Source organism: Rhipicephalus microplus, chromosome 2, assembly GCF_043290135.1.
Source record: "Rhipicephalus microplus isolate Deutch F79 chromosome 2, USDA_Rmic, whole genome shotgun sequence".
In the NCBI taxonomy this organism is placed as follows: domain Eukaryota; kingdom Metazoa; phylum Arthropoda; class Arachnida; order Ixodida; family Ixodidae; genus Rhipicephalus; species Rhipicephalus microplus.
In genome coordinates this window covers 236,764,945-236,777,695 of record NC_134701.1, presented here as the reverse complement: position 1 = coordinate 236,777,695, position 12,751 = coordinate 236,764,945, and the positions used below count along the sequence as shown (strand labels likewise).

General features: G+C 44.9%; 1 non-coding gene across 1 annotated transcript; it reads right to left on the bottom strand.

Moving 5' to 3' along the window:
• Window positions 1–10,706: 10,706 nt before the first annotated feature.
• On the bottom strand, window positions 10,707–10,779 carry TRNAS-GCU (transfer RNA serine (anticodon GCU)). Its single transcript has one exon. It is a non-coding gene; the product is annotated as a tRNA-Ser (tRNA).
• Window positions 10,780–12,751: the final 1,972 nt, after the last annotated feature.

Below are 12,751 nucleotides of genomic sequence, written 5' to 3'. Positions count from 1 at the left end.
GCTCTTACTGCACGGCGTTGATATCCTTCTTGGACCCCGTTGAGCCACATTGCTCTCACCCTATTCCGTGCGGCACTCTCAAGACGCTAGAAAACGCGAAATTCAAAGCCAACTCGCATAATAAAGTATAGGAAGCGCTAAATCAGACCTGCCACACCCGAGCGGGTGGGGTAAGTGCGGTTACTTACACTGCGATATAGAATTCTCTGGGCCACCAGCTACCGTATCGTGCAACGAGTGTCGTGCGGCAATTACTTTATAGCAGTAAAAGAACGTTATAAATTACATAAACTGAAAAAAACAATAAATTTTACACATACAAACCCTCTTTCAATGAAACACTTTCTCTATATATTATATAGCATGATACTTTTCAGCAGATTGATATGTGGGGTTTAACGTCCCAAAACCACCATATGATTATGAGAGACGCCGTAGTGGAGGGCTCCGGAAATTTTGACCACCTGGGGTTCTTTAACGTGCACCCAAATCTGAGCACACGGGCCTACAACATTTCCGCCTCCATCGGAAATGCAGCAACCGCAGCCGGGAATCGAACCCGCGACCTGCGGGTCAGCAGCCGAGTACCTTAGCCACTAGACCAGCACGGCGGGGCTACTTTTCAGCAGTGAACAAAACAAATATTGCATGCGAAAGTTACACAAACTTCTCACACTCCAGTAACAAAGATTTAACGATCTAAAAGAAAACATATAACAAAACAGTGATCATGTTGCTGCACTCCAAAATACACAGCCAACAAAAAAATGAAATGGCATGCGCAGGTCTCTGCTAATCTTACATTAGAACCTTCGGTTTGGTCCAAGCATTCACTAAAACGCTGTGACAGTGACGATACTAGATTCTACCCCTTCGGAACCGAATTTCCTTCTAGTTCACCGCACTAAATTAAAAAAAAACAACGCGAGGAAGCACTACGTAATGAGGTGTTTTCTCACTCTTTATTGCTTTACTCGCCACCGGCCCACTAACGCACCATCGCTTCGCAGATACGTTTCAAGCATTGGTTAACCCGTCGTGGTGGCCACGGGGGAATTTAGGTCAATGGTGTGTTTCCGCCGCACTGTAAGGTTACCAGCGTGTCGCAGCACGGGATGTTGCGGCATCTATCTCAGAAGAGAAGCCGTAGTGAGAGAAACCGAAGCCGTATCGCGGTTTTGTGTCGCCACACGCAGTCGCCAGCTGTTAGGTGGTGCGCCAAGATACAGGTTCTTCCACGGTAGAACGGGAACTAAACTTACAACGAACTCAACAATGTGCCACAATAGGTTTCTCATAAAATAGAAGTAAAAGTATTACCATGATGAACTACACGAATTTCTTATAGCCTTAACGAGATCAATACTTTTAGACAACGCTTTCACTTGACAATAAATTGATAACGTCCTTATTCACGCTTCCACTGATGTCATAATTCTTTTCGATAGCGCACACCATCGGGCTCCCGGTGAATAATAAGACGAGAAAATGGGAAGTGCTGAAGAGATAACCAGGGGTATGAGCTGTCACGAAAGTAAGCAGTAAGCAAAAAACAACATGTGCGAAAGGGAGCTAAGCGCGTGAAATCATTAATCTGCGCGCAATTTATGCCAAGGGAAATACGTTCACTGTCAGATGAGTTCTTCGCTTCGAGGACTAAGTATGAAAAAACGGTGCCAGTTTTAGAGGTGCCACAATAAGTTGACACAGTGACTGATGAAGTAAAGTTCACATACGTGTGAGGGAAATTTATCGCTGTTGGCAAAATGTATCTGCAATGTGTTTTCAGAAATGTCGTTTAGCGGAAAATACTTATCTTTTCGCAAGCAGTCGGCGGCATCTGACGTCAAAAAAATAATAAACGTGAAACAGTTTTACAAACATGTGCGGTAAGTGATGTACCCGGAAGAGATACGCAAATGGGCTCGTGGATTGTGGCACAGTTTTACAACAACAAAAAATGTCTAATAAAAACTTCAAGCTGTCGTGCATATAAGCGTTATTCATTTATTATGCCACCTCCTCCACTCCTTTGTTCTTTACCGTATCTTTCAACGTAGCCGAGGAAAATTACAGGTTATAAAAGCGCATTGATATTCATTGAGTAAATTTCTTTGCCTTGAATATAAACATGAAGTCCTTTGCTTTTTCGGCACAACAGCAATTTTTTTTGTATTCATGATATTGCAACTCAAACTACGTCAGTTATAGTTAAGGTACTGATATATAACAACTAGGTTACTCCGTTATACTTCGCGCTTAAACTATAGGCATACAGTGCTTTTTTCCTGAACAGTTCTATCTGGCCTTTTATACTTTGTATATTTTTTTAATGATAATGTTTTATGTACGAATAACCAGAATTCGAAAGCCAGACTTTCTCATCTGTTGCGTGTTATCATAACTAGCTTCATGCTTATTCATTTCTGATAGTTCCTGCCCATTAAAAAGTTTCACGGTCACTTTCACCTTGCAGGCGCATTTTCTTTGAAAGAAAGCACCTGTACAACGCAGCTTGCAAACAGCAGCCAAAAGAAAAAAGCTTTAATGCAGCATCCACGCCCTCTCCTGCTATCTTGCTTTCCAACTTTACATGTCGAAAGTTTCTTAGAAACAAACACAAAAACTGTAATGACGCAGTGGAAAATGCCCGCAAAAGATGCTCCCTTGAAGAGCGAGGTCATATTTTTCCCACTTTTCACCACAGGCATGCATACGCGTCTTGCCAAATAGAGCCATGCTTTCAACTGCGATATAGCATTTAATATGAAATGGCGCCTAATCACCGCAGTCGGCACTTGAGCTTGCTATTTTTTAGGGGCCATTTTCGTCTGGGTGATCCCGACGCTAACATTACAGCGCCCCATCTTCAGCAGTCCTAGTTGGTTTGACTAAAAGCCGTTGGCCTGACCGGCCATTACAAAAAGCCGCCGTGCACAGTGCAAGTATGCGCCGGGCCTCCCAATATTACGAAAAAGCTGTACGTACGCACAGAAAAAGAGAACGCTCTATGGAAGTAAATACGTGTCTGTTGCGCGTGCTAGACCCCAGTGGGGACACTTTAGTAAAGTATTTTTTCCCCTTTATTTCTCTCAAAAGGACCTCATATACTTAGCTTTTTCTGCGCAGTAGGTTTCACTAACTTAAAAGCGAGTCTGTTGAGTGAGTTTCGATGTAAATGCTGGAATGGCCCCGGCTGCCGAGAAGTAGTATTTTGTTAAATCCACCAGCAAGACCCTTTGAAGGCGTCAAGCACTCACAAGCTGCGGGATTCCAGGCGGGTGGTAGTTAACGGTTAGCCCAGTTAACGGTTAGCCGTGTTTATCTCCCACTCTATGAGCAGATGCTGCTGGAGCCCCGTCCTCGTCTTTCATCGGCTCACAAGGCAGTCAAAGACCTCTTGCGCTTTCTGAGGACTTGCACCGCTGCATACGTGGCAGCTCATGAACTGACAATTTCTCCTCTCTTTCCTCTCTCTCTCTCATCTTTATACTTTTCCTCGCCGTTGACCCAACGCAGCGTTGAAAACCGGGCATGTGCCTCGTTGTTGTTATTAAAGACGATAGTCTTTCTTGGGGACCTTCGACGCAAAACTTTTGGTCTGTATGTCTGGCTGTCTGTCTGTAATGTTGTCTGTTTGTCCACTCTTACCGGCATCGGGTACTTGAAACGGCCGACCCCATCCGCAACGACCACCAATGTTGCTGAAGGTTGAGCATTCATGCTTGTGCAATCGTCATTTAAAAAACAATTATTGCGCATATCTGGGGCACCATAACAACAAGCATATATTCTGCATATGCATCTCTTACTAGAAAACGCATACATAAGGAATCTTTAGGGACCGTAGTGCTTATCACGCTGCGCTTACCATGCAACGCTTGCACGGAACGGGGAGTGTTTCCAACGCTTTGCTAAGACGAGATGGTGGTGACATCTACCCGTCGCTTTGCGTTCTACACCGCATCACCTCTGAGGCGGGCACGCACACCCATGTCAGAGCCATGCGCTTTGTTTTCCAAAAGAAACTGCCAGATGGCGCTCATGTCTCACGTGTGACGTGACTTGATGCGCTCGTTCGCCTCCACTGCACGCTCGAGGCACTCTGACGCAGCGCCTCCGGAATAAAAATCACCGATTTTCTTGCGAAGAACAGCAAAGAAATGTTGTGTTCACTCTCTGCGCACGCAAGACTATCGTCTTTCGACGACATTTGCAGATTAAATGCAGATACGGGGCCAATTTTTTTTCCTTTTTTTCCTTCTTTCTATTTCTCTCCCTTATTCTCTTCTCCTCATGTGTAGGGTAGCAAACTGAACAAAGTAGTTAGGCTCGGTACTCTTTATATATTTCTTCTCTCTCTCTCTCTCTCTCGAGTAAAACTGGGAAAGTTAGAGAAGCTCACAACAGCTTTTTTATTCCTTTACCCTCCGCCTGCTTATAGGTGTCAAATTAAATAATTATTTAATATTATTTAATTATTATAATAATAATTAATTTATTGAAAAAGCACGAAAGATCAAAATGGTTACATGGATATGAAGTTGTTTGTTATGTGAGTAGAGGCTTGCACAAAGGGAGCAAGAAAAATGAAAATGAAACCCCGAGAAAGTCAGGATATGCTTGGACCAAACCGAATAAAATTATAATTTACAGGCTGCGCGGATGCTTGTCGCCACCACACTTCAGAGGAGACACCAATGCGAAACAGAATTATAGCTTAGGTCACCGGTTCGACCTTCGACAGCACCAGCTGCTATTTGTGTGCGAAAGGTGTACATGTTTTCCCGGAATAGGAGCACAGTACAAATCACGCAAGGCATTCTTGAATTGTCACAAGTGTGGCGTCCTGCAAAACCGTACGTCCGATTGCGAAACGTTCAACTCAACATTTATGTGAGCTCTATGACACATGACTCAAGAGCATCATCACTGTTTCGGTCATAGATAAGAACAATTTTCGTGGATGCTCGAGCAACCAGCGTATACATCACTTTTGCAAAGAAGCGTTATATAACTAGGCCATTCGTAACTCCGCGAACAATGGCCTTCTCAACCGAAAACGCCCAGCAAACACGTGGTCAGTAGTGGAGTCCCCCCACTGAAATTGGGCAGACCGCACTACTGACCACTGATCCAAGAAATATGAAGAAATTATAAACCCTGTCCACTCTCTGAAAGTGCATTACCAGTACAAGGCCCAGTGGTGACATAAGAAACTAATAATTGATTTCTTAATAAATAATTAATAAATAAATGCACCTAGAACCCATTTAAAGTAAATTAGTTAAATAGAAAGGAGTATTTTTTCACATTTTTTGAGCATTGCACCGAAAATCTGTTCATTTCTGTGCTATTCACGAAAATCATTTGTCTCCTCCGTGCTGCGCGCTAAACTGATTCATGGTCATCCACATTCACATGGTGGGATCACTCATTAATTTTATTCGCTTGCGCTGTCGTTTTACACTTGTAAGGTCAGTCGTTTGAATGAAATTCTGCAATTTTTTCTTCATTATCAAGACATTTATTTAAAGATTACACAATTGTCTAATTCCACGCGGGAAGCATTTGGAAACGATTTCGGAAACTACTGTTTCATACCCGAGGAGGGCCGAGCATATGTTACGAGATATTATCTGAGCCCACATCTCCAAAGCATATTCCTTTTAATTGAACATGAATTCGAACAAAATGCGGTTCACCGATCACAAGTTGTTGAGCGGAATGTGAAGGGGTTCTGTATATAAAAGAAAAAAATTCCTAAAAGTAGACAACGTTTGCAACAAAGTTGTCACCAACCAAAACAATACAAGGTTGAGGTAATCCTATGCCACAAAGTCATTCATTAAAGGAAACACGTAAAAACTTTCCCTATCGTTTTCGCGCCTTTCAAAGGAAAATCCCATGTCATTAAGGACTGCTTCAAACGTTCCACAAGAACAGGTCACATTACTCAAAACGCATGGAGTACATACAGACAGTGTAGGTGCACGTCGCAAGTGTATAGTAGAAGACGTCTTAGTTCGCCACCACTATACAACTTGTAAACGTGGTCGTTTAGAAGTTCACTTATAAATAATGCTCTCGTCCACTAAAGCCTAAGCACAATGTTATGATCCGCATGCATGCTTGACACAGCTAGAATTTGTCCCGAAGGACTGTCTTTCGAAGACTTTGAATTTTTTTCTTTCTCCTCCACGGTCGCAGGTAAAACTTTGGCACGAACCACAGAATCCCATTACGGCGCTCTACCTGCAATTAAGGCTGCAGCGAAGCGGAAAACGTGGTAAGCTCAGAAAGGGCAGAGGCTATGTTCGTAAGCGCCTATGCCTCCTTTTCCTTCAGTTGACATCCGCCTTCTATAGTAGTGTCCGTTCTCTCGGAACAAGCCTCAGAGGAACTAGCTAGAGAGGCACTACCAACAAAATCCGACTGTCCAACGAACACCGGTTGGCGGGAGAGGCATCACACATATCATGAGTCCACAAAAGTGTACTACAGACACACGAGCAGAGAGGAGCGCCAACTCCTAACGAGGTGCTCCGCCCGACTGCTCCCAGCCATTCGAGAATCCCTGGCACGAGATGGCGCTTCCCTATCACTACGAAGCTGCACGCTTGGAAAGCCGTCCTAGAGCACATCCCTTCCACTCAGTGTCTCCCGAGAGCCATACAAGTTTGTGGATGAAAAGGGGGAATTGAGATTTTCCCGCCAACAAGCCACGCGTCGCGTAGCTTCCCCCCCATCTTCCATGGCGCCTGGTGCCGCTGATGGTCATTACGCCCCACCTCAGTTATTCTTCTGAGGCATGCGAACAAGGTGGAAACGCAGAATGTGCATCGCGTTTCTGTCCCAGGGTCAAAATGAACTCGCAAGGGGATAGTTGCACGCCAGCGTTAGGTTGACAGCTAAGGATGCGGAAAAACAGGCGCAGTTGCATTACATGTCAACAGAAATAGTTCAAGTTAAGGTGATTAGCTTAACGTCAACAAGCTAACGCCAGCAGGAATTGTAGTCGCGAAAGATTTTCGTTTAAGGTATATAACGATGAACAAGTGTTGTTATACATATACGAAATTTAAAATGAAGTCACCGAAAACCGTAATGACATTTGTTTTTTTGTTCTTGTTGCTTAACTCACAGAATCATCTTGTTGGCTTTCATTGATTGATTGATTGATTGATTGATTGATTGATTGATTGATTGATTGATTGATTGATTGATGTATATTGTTGCAAGGGACGCCGCAATAAAAAACTTCATGATGAAGTTGAACTTGTGGGATCTAGCAGCAAGCAGGTGAGCGTTGCAAATAGTGGTCGGCAAAAACGTAAGCTATCGATGGCACAGTCTTGATGACAACTACCACGGCCACTCAATAAAAAAAGATGGTGCAAGTACGTAAGACTTGGTCATACATAATACCTCTTTTGTTATAACAGCGTCCATGGGTGATCCAGGCATCAGCAACTTGTGAGATTCACCTCTAGAATAAATGGGCGAGCCTTCACCTCGGCAACACCCAATCGCAGTCTGTAGCAGTGAAAGAAGTATGAAGAAGCTTAGTGAAGCCTGCTTTGTGGAGGTTTCACATACATAGGCAGCTGCATTGGCTTTCCAAGCCACGCTTAAATTACACCCGCCGTGCTGTGATCTGCGGCTTCAAGGTCATCGAGAGGAACAATTCGAGTTAAGCAAAACGTTTGTCTTTATTCCGGCAGCTCACCATAGCTGGTTTAATTGTAACTTCTCTGAATAGGCTAAGAGTATTTCATCTCACGTCGCCGCTAATCTATTACGCCCTATTTGTATAAATTCTCCACCAGGAACTACCAACAACTACTTCCCCTATCCAATCACATTTTCTCTCACATCATATATGTTTCAAGCATATATGTATACATACATATATTTATGGCAACACAGAGCCTGGGAGTGCAGCCGGAATGATCCAAACCGAGTTCTTTTCTATGTGAAGGCTCCTATATTGTGTCCCTAAAAGAGCACAAGCGTACTTGCAACTGTACGTGCTCGCTTGAAACCTTGCCGGCTAGACCTAAGCCGCCGGATAATCTACAGAAAAAAGGGAGCATCACCTCTCCCACGCGCATTCCATTTGCCTGCCCTTGCATGTGCAGAGATGCTTGCGTGCCGCAAAAAAGAACACGCACAAACTGTGGCGCCTGACTCTATATATTCCTACACCGCTGGGGTGGCTCTATCCGCGAGTGACTCAGAAGCGTACCATGGTTCCTCGCTGGCAAGGAAGATAGCCGCCGTAGCAACGTGGCCGAGCGTAGAAGCAACGATCCAGAAACTCGGCATGCCGCCAGCGTCTGGCGAGCTCATTTTGTTCGACTCCCCCGAACTCCTAAATACAGGTTCTTACTCTGGAATCCAGGCACTTCGCTGTTCAGTCTTTATGTGTCCGTTATTTTGAACATCCTTTTGTAGCTCTATTTGAGGTGAATAAAGGAGTGCCCAACACGCTAGTTGAGAGCTGAAATAATTTCGATGTATGCGAAAATTATGAACTATCGAAATTTCGTCGTTATAGACTAGACCATGCCAAGGCCTACCGTAACAGGGACATTGAAGACTCATAACGAAACCCGTCGATAAGAGGGAGGTTGTTTTAATGGGTAGCATTCTTTGACGACGCCCTAATATTTTCAAAGTGTCACCAGCGAAAATTTTTAGCACGTTATATACTCGACAAGCCCATGTTGAAATTGTTTCCTCGGTTTTCGCTATATGGGACCATCGGACGTCTACATTTACATTACGAAAATGTCAGACACCGTAACGAAAATACCAGTGGTAGTTGAGGGAAGGCAAATTGTTTTAGTTCGTAAGTGAGGCGTAAGTGAAACAGAGATATAACGGCAACAAATACGACGTGTGACTACGATGCGGCCTAAAACCACCTGCCCGTGATGAAGCAGCAGAAGGAAGCAGAGTACCGTTCGAGCAACAAAGTTGGCCGAGAACGATATAACGAAGAAGTGATTAAAAAGATCAACAGAAAGAGAAGAGCAAATAGTTGTAATGTAGAAAAGCAATCACTCTCGTGATATAATTCAGGAACTTCCTGCGGGAAATCGAAGATGACGCTGAACATTCTTCCGACTTTTCTCAAGAAAATATATTGTGTATACATATGCCACAAGTAGCGTCTGTAATTTACGGCGAAAAAAAAACAGCAAAACAAACATCTCGATACGTTTTTTACGAATAATTCCCTGTAAAGGCTGGCATAGTGTGTGTGATACTCTTTTGAGTACCTTATCCTCCAAGATGACGGTCTTTATTTTTCAAGAAAAAAAGATTAACAATAAATTTTCACCACGCATTGCAATGAATACCAAGTACTATTACACATTTCTCCATTAGGGCGAGTCTATCAGTTACTCGCATTTATTTTATTTGATTTAACTTCATTCTTCGTAATTGAAGCAAAGTGCTCCAGGCATGCGCTCGCGCCGCTTTCTCCACTCTTTTGGTCAATTGTCCACGTCACCGAATTTCCTAAACCACTTACTGCCCCTTCTTTCTTATCGTGGTTTAACGAAGCGGAACGCAAGCTTGCCGCCGTGACGGCTAATGGCGCATTAAAATCACTCATCACACTCGAGCCATTTCCTTTAATTCTTTAGTTTGGAGGTCTTGATCTGCGCTGTTTATTTTACTCTTCGCAATACGTTAAAGTCTATTCTTTTATCCTTATTTGTACAACCGGTCAATAATGCTTCACGAAGGGGTGCTAAAGTTTCTATCACTACACTCTTGTAAGATTAGTCTTACAATAGCAGATGCCCAGATAAACGATAATAAGCACAGTGAAATGGCTACCGACCAGGCTGGGAAGAATGCATACTGGGTTTTTCAAATACCGAAATAAAACATGATGGGGAATTCTTAAAGGGCCACTCACCAGGCTCCCGAAATACAAAAAAAAAAAGAGCGCAATATTCTTTCCCGATATTATTCGTCCATCTTGGCGCACTACTGGGACGTAACAGTAGTTCCCCTGACGTCTACAGCGTACATGCTCTCGATTTGTTGGTATACGCGAAATATCACACGTTATTTGTCTCCTGCACTGCTTTCGCATGCAGCTGCCCATCCGTTCTTCTTTGTCTCGCATGAGCATCGTGCACAATCAACCGATCAAACTTTATTTTCTGTGTCTACAACTGTGCAAGCGGCGCTAACAGAGTGCAGTCGAGAGGCGGGGAATCCAGATAGCCTCTAGCGCTTATTGCCGATATTGTTCACGTGCATACAAGAACTAAGGGGCGAGGAGGATGCATCGTATGTGTGAAGGAGAGGAGAAAATCACCCCCTCGTCTTTTAACGCGGAGTGGTGAGTGGCCCTTTAAGAGAGCTTTCAGTGGAAGGCCGCAAGTGGTGAATAAAAGGCGATGCAGGGAAGAACGGTAGGCATAGACAGACACACATGAGCGCTGACTATACCAACGGATTTATTGCTCGCGACACATTGGTGTATACATCACTTGCTTCGTCCTCCAATTTGATTGATTGATTGATATGTGGGGTTTAACGTCCCAAAACCACCTTATGATTATGAGAGACGCCGTAGTGGAGGGCTCCGGAAATTTCGACCACCTGGGGTTCTTTAACGTGCACCCAAATCTGAGCACATGGGCCTACAACATTTCCGCCTCCATCGGAAATGCAGCCGCCGCAGGCGGGATTCGAACCCGCGACCTGCGGGTCAGCAGCCGAGTACCTTAGCCACTAGACCACCGCGGCGGGGCTTCGTCCTCCAATTTTTATACGTAGTTTATGCTGTCGTATTTCCCTGGCCATTAAATAATTTCCACACTTTCCATCATCATAAAGGTGATCAAAGAACAGGGGCTTTTCTTAGGCTCAAGCAAGCGTTCGGTATGCTACAGTTGGCTATGCAATGTGTAGTAGTTTTGCCTACGTTAATATCATCGTAAAGACGCTCGAAGAACCAGAGGAATACTGCTCTTTGCCGCGAATGCACTCTGAATATTGTACTGCATTCGTTCGCTCTAGTTCTGCCTGTGTTACGTCTAGCGACTACCAGAACATACGGCAGCGTCACCCCCCCCCCCCCCGAGTATTCGGCCCTCAACACATCAAGAAGGCACGTACGAACGAGTGCCGCGCACTCACAGCTATTCTCACGAAGCAGCAGACCGAAGGAACAGCTGAGGAAATTCCATCGCCCTCATACATATCGGCTTGGTCCAATGTCGCCATTAGGGCAGCGCACGCCCTCCAGCGTAAGTCAGGCCCGGATTCGGAGCATCTGTCATTGCTCGGGGGTTCTGCCGTCGTGGTGTGTACGTAAAAGGAAGTGGTAGCCTGGTGGGTCGACGACGCGACGACTGGCATCGGCGGCTGAAGTGTTCGCCAAACCGAAGGGGCAGCGCCCCGTCACTCGGGCGCTCGTAATGAGCTTCTGCACTCAGACCCCCACCGGATTCTTATACGAGACCACAGCTAGACAGTGCAATGACAGCGCCACGTCGCGCACCCTACACCGTCATCAGCATCGTGCAACTGGCGGCGAGAAAACTTCTCACACCACTCTCGTGAAATGTGCTTGACGCCCCGCCGAGTCTGTTTACCGAGTCGCTGCCACGATTTCTCCTGGACCATCACTTCGGCTCGGCTCTGTTGCGCTGGAATCACTACGTCAGCCATTTTCGTCCACCTCCCTAATGATTAGTGCAGGTTGTTAGCACCCCGTTGAAAGAAAAGTTCGCGCCTATATATTAGTTGCCACAGTGGTCTATACTTGTTACTGAGCCGAAGGTGCAGAACCCCGGCCATGGCGGCCACATTTCAATGGAGGCGAAATGCTTGAGTATACAATGTAGTTAAATTTCGGTGCACATTAAAGAATACCAGATAGTAGATATTTTTCTGGGACTCGTCCCCATCAAAATCCCCATAAGAATGCCAAAATAACCCTAACAGTGTTAAGAAAGACATCGGAGCATTTTTGTTTGAATAAATAGAATGTGTATAGGAAAGAAAATGATCTCGCAAAGTGCTTTCTTTCCTTTCCTTAAAGTTCTTTCGTCTACTTCCTGTAACGCCACTTCTTTTTTCATTCTTTCAACGATTCATCGCAAAACAACGATAACATGCCATTAGCAAGACAATACCCGCCAAATGCAAAGAACGTTCATGGGTACTCGAAATTTTAGGGCGATGGAATCCCAATGACCAAGCACCCATAAAAGCGAGAAAACTATGCGGAAACGAAAACTGCAGTGGGCGAACATTGAAGACAGCGGAACGTTTAAGCAGCGGCACCCTTTTGTTCGAGTTCCGTTCTCCCGTACGTCTGGCCGCCGTTTCCCTGGGTGCAATAAGCACGAGCATAATAGGCGAGCTTTAGCGAATTTATCTCTTGGGTAAGAATCATCATGTGCGCGTATGCGCGCACGCACGCCCGCTCACACACACACACACACACACACATGGAACTATCGGAAGACCCACCCTGTGAATTTATGCCCAGCATCCCGCGTCCCCTGCCTTTATTCGGCTGCTGCGCGAATCGGCCATTAGCACTCACGAATGTTTCGTTTGAATTAAAAAGCTGCTCTGAAAAGGAAGGAAAAAAAAACATTCTTGACCGTTGACCGTGAAACCTATAAAAAATCCTAGCCATTTCCACGCGTTGAAAGCCGTTGCACAGCTAAGACGTGGTCCCTATCACTCGATTCTTTCACGTATC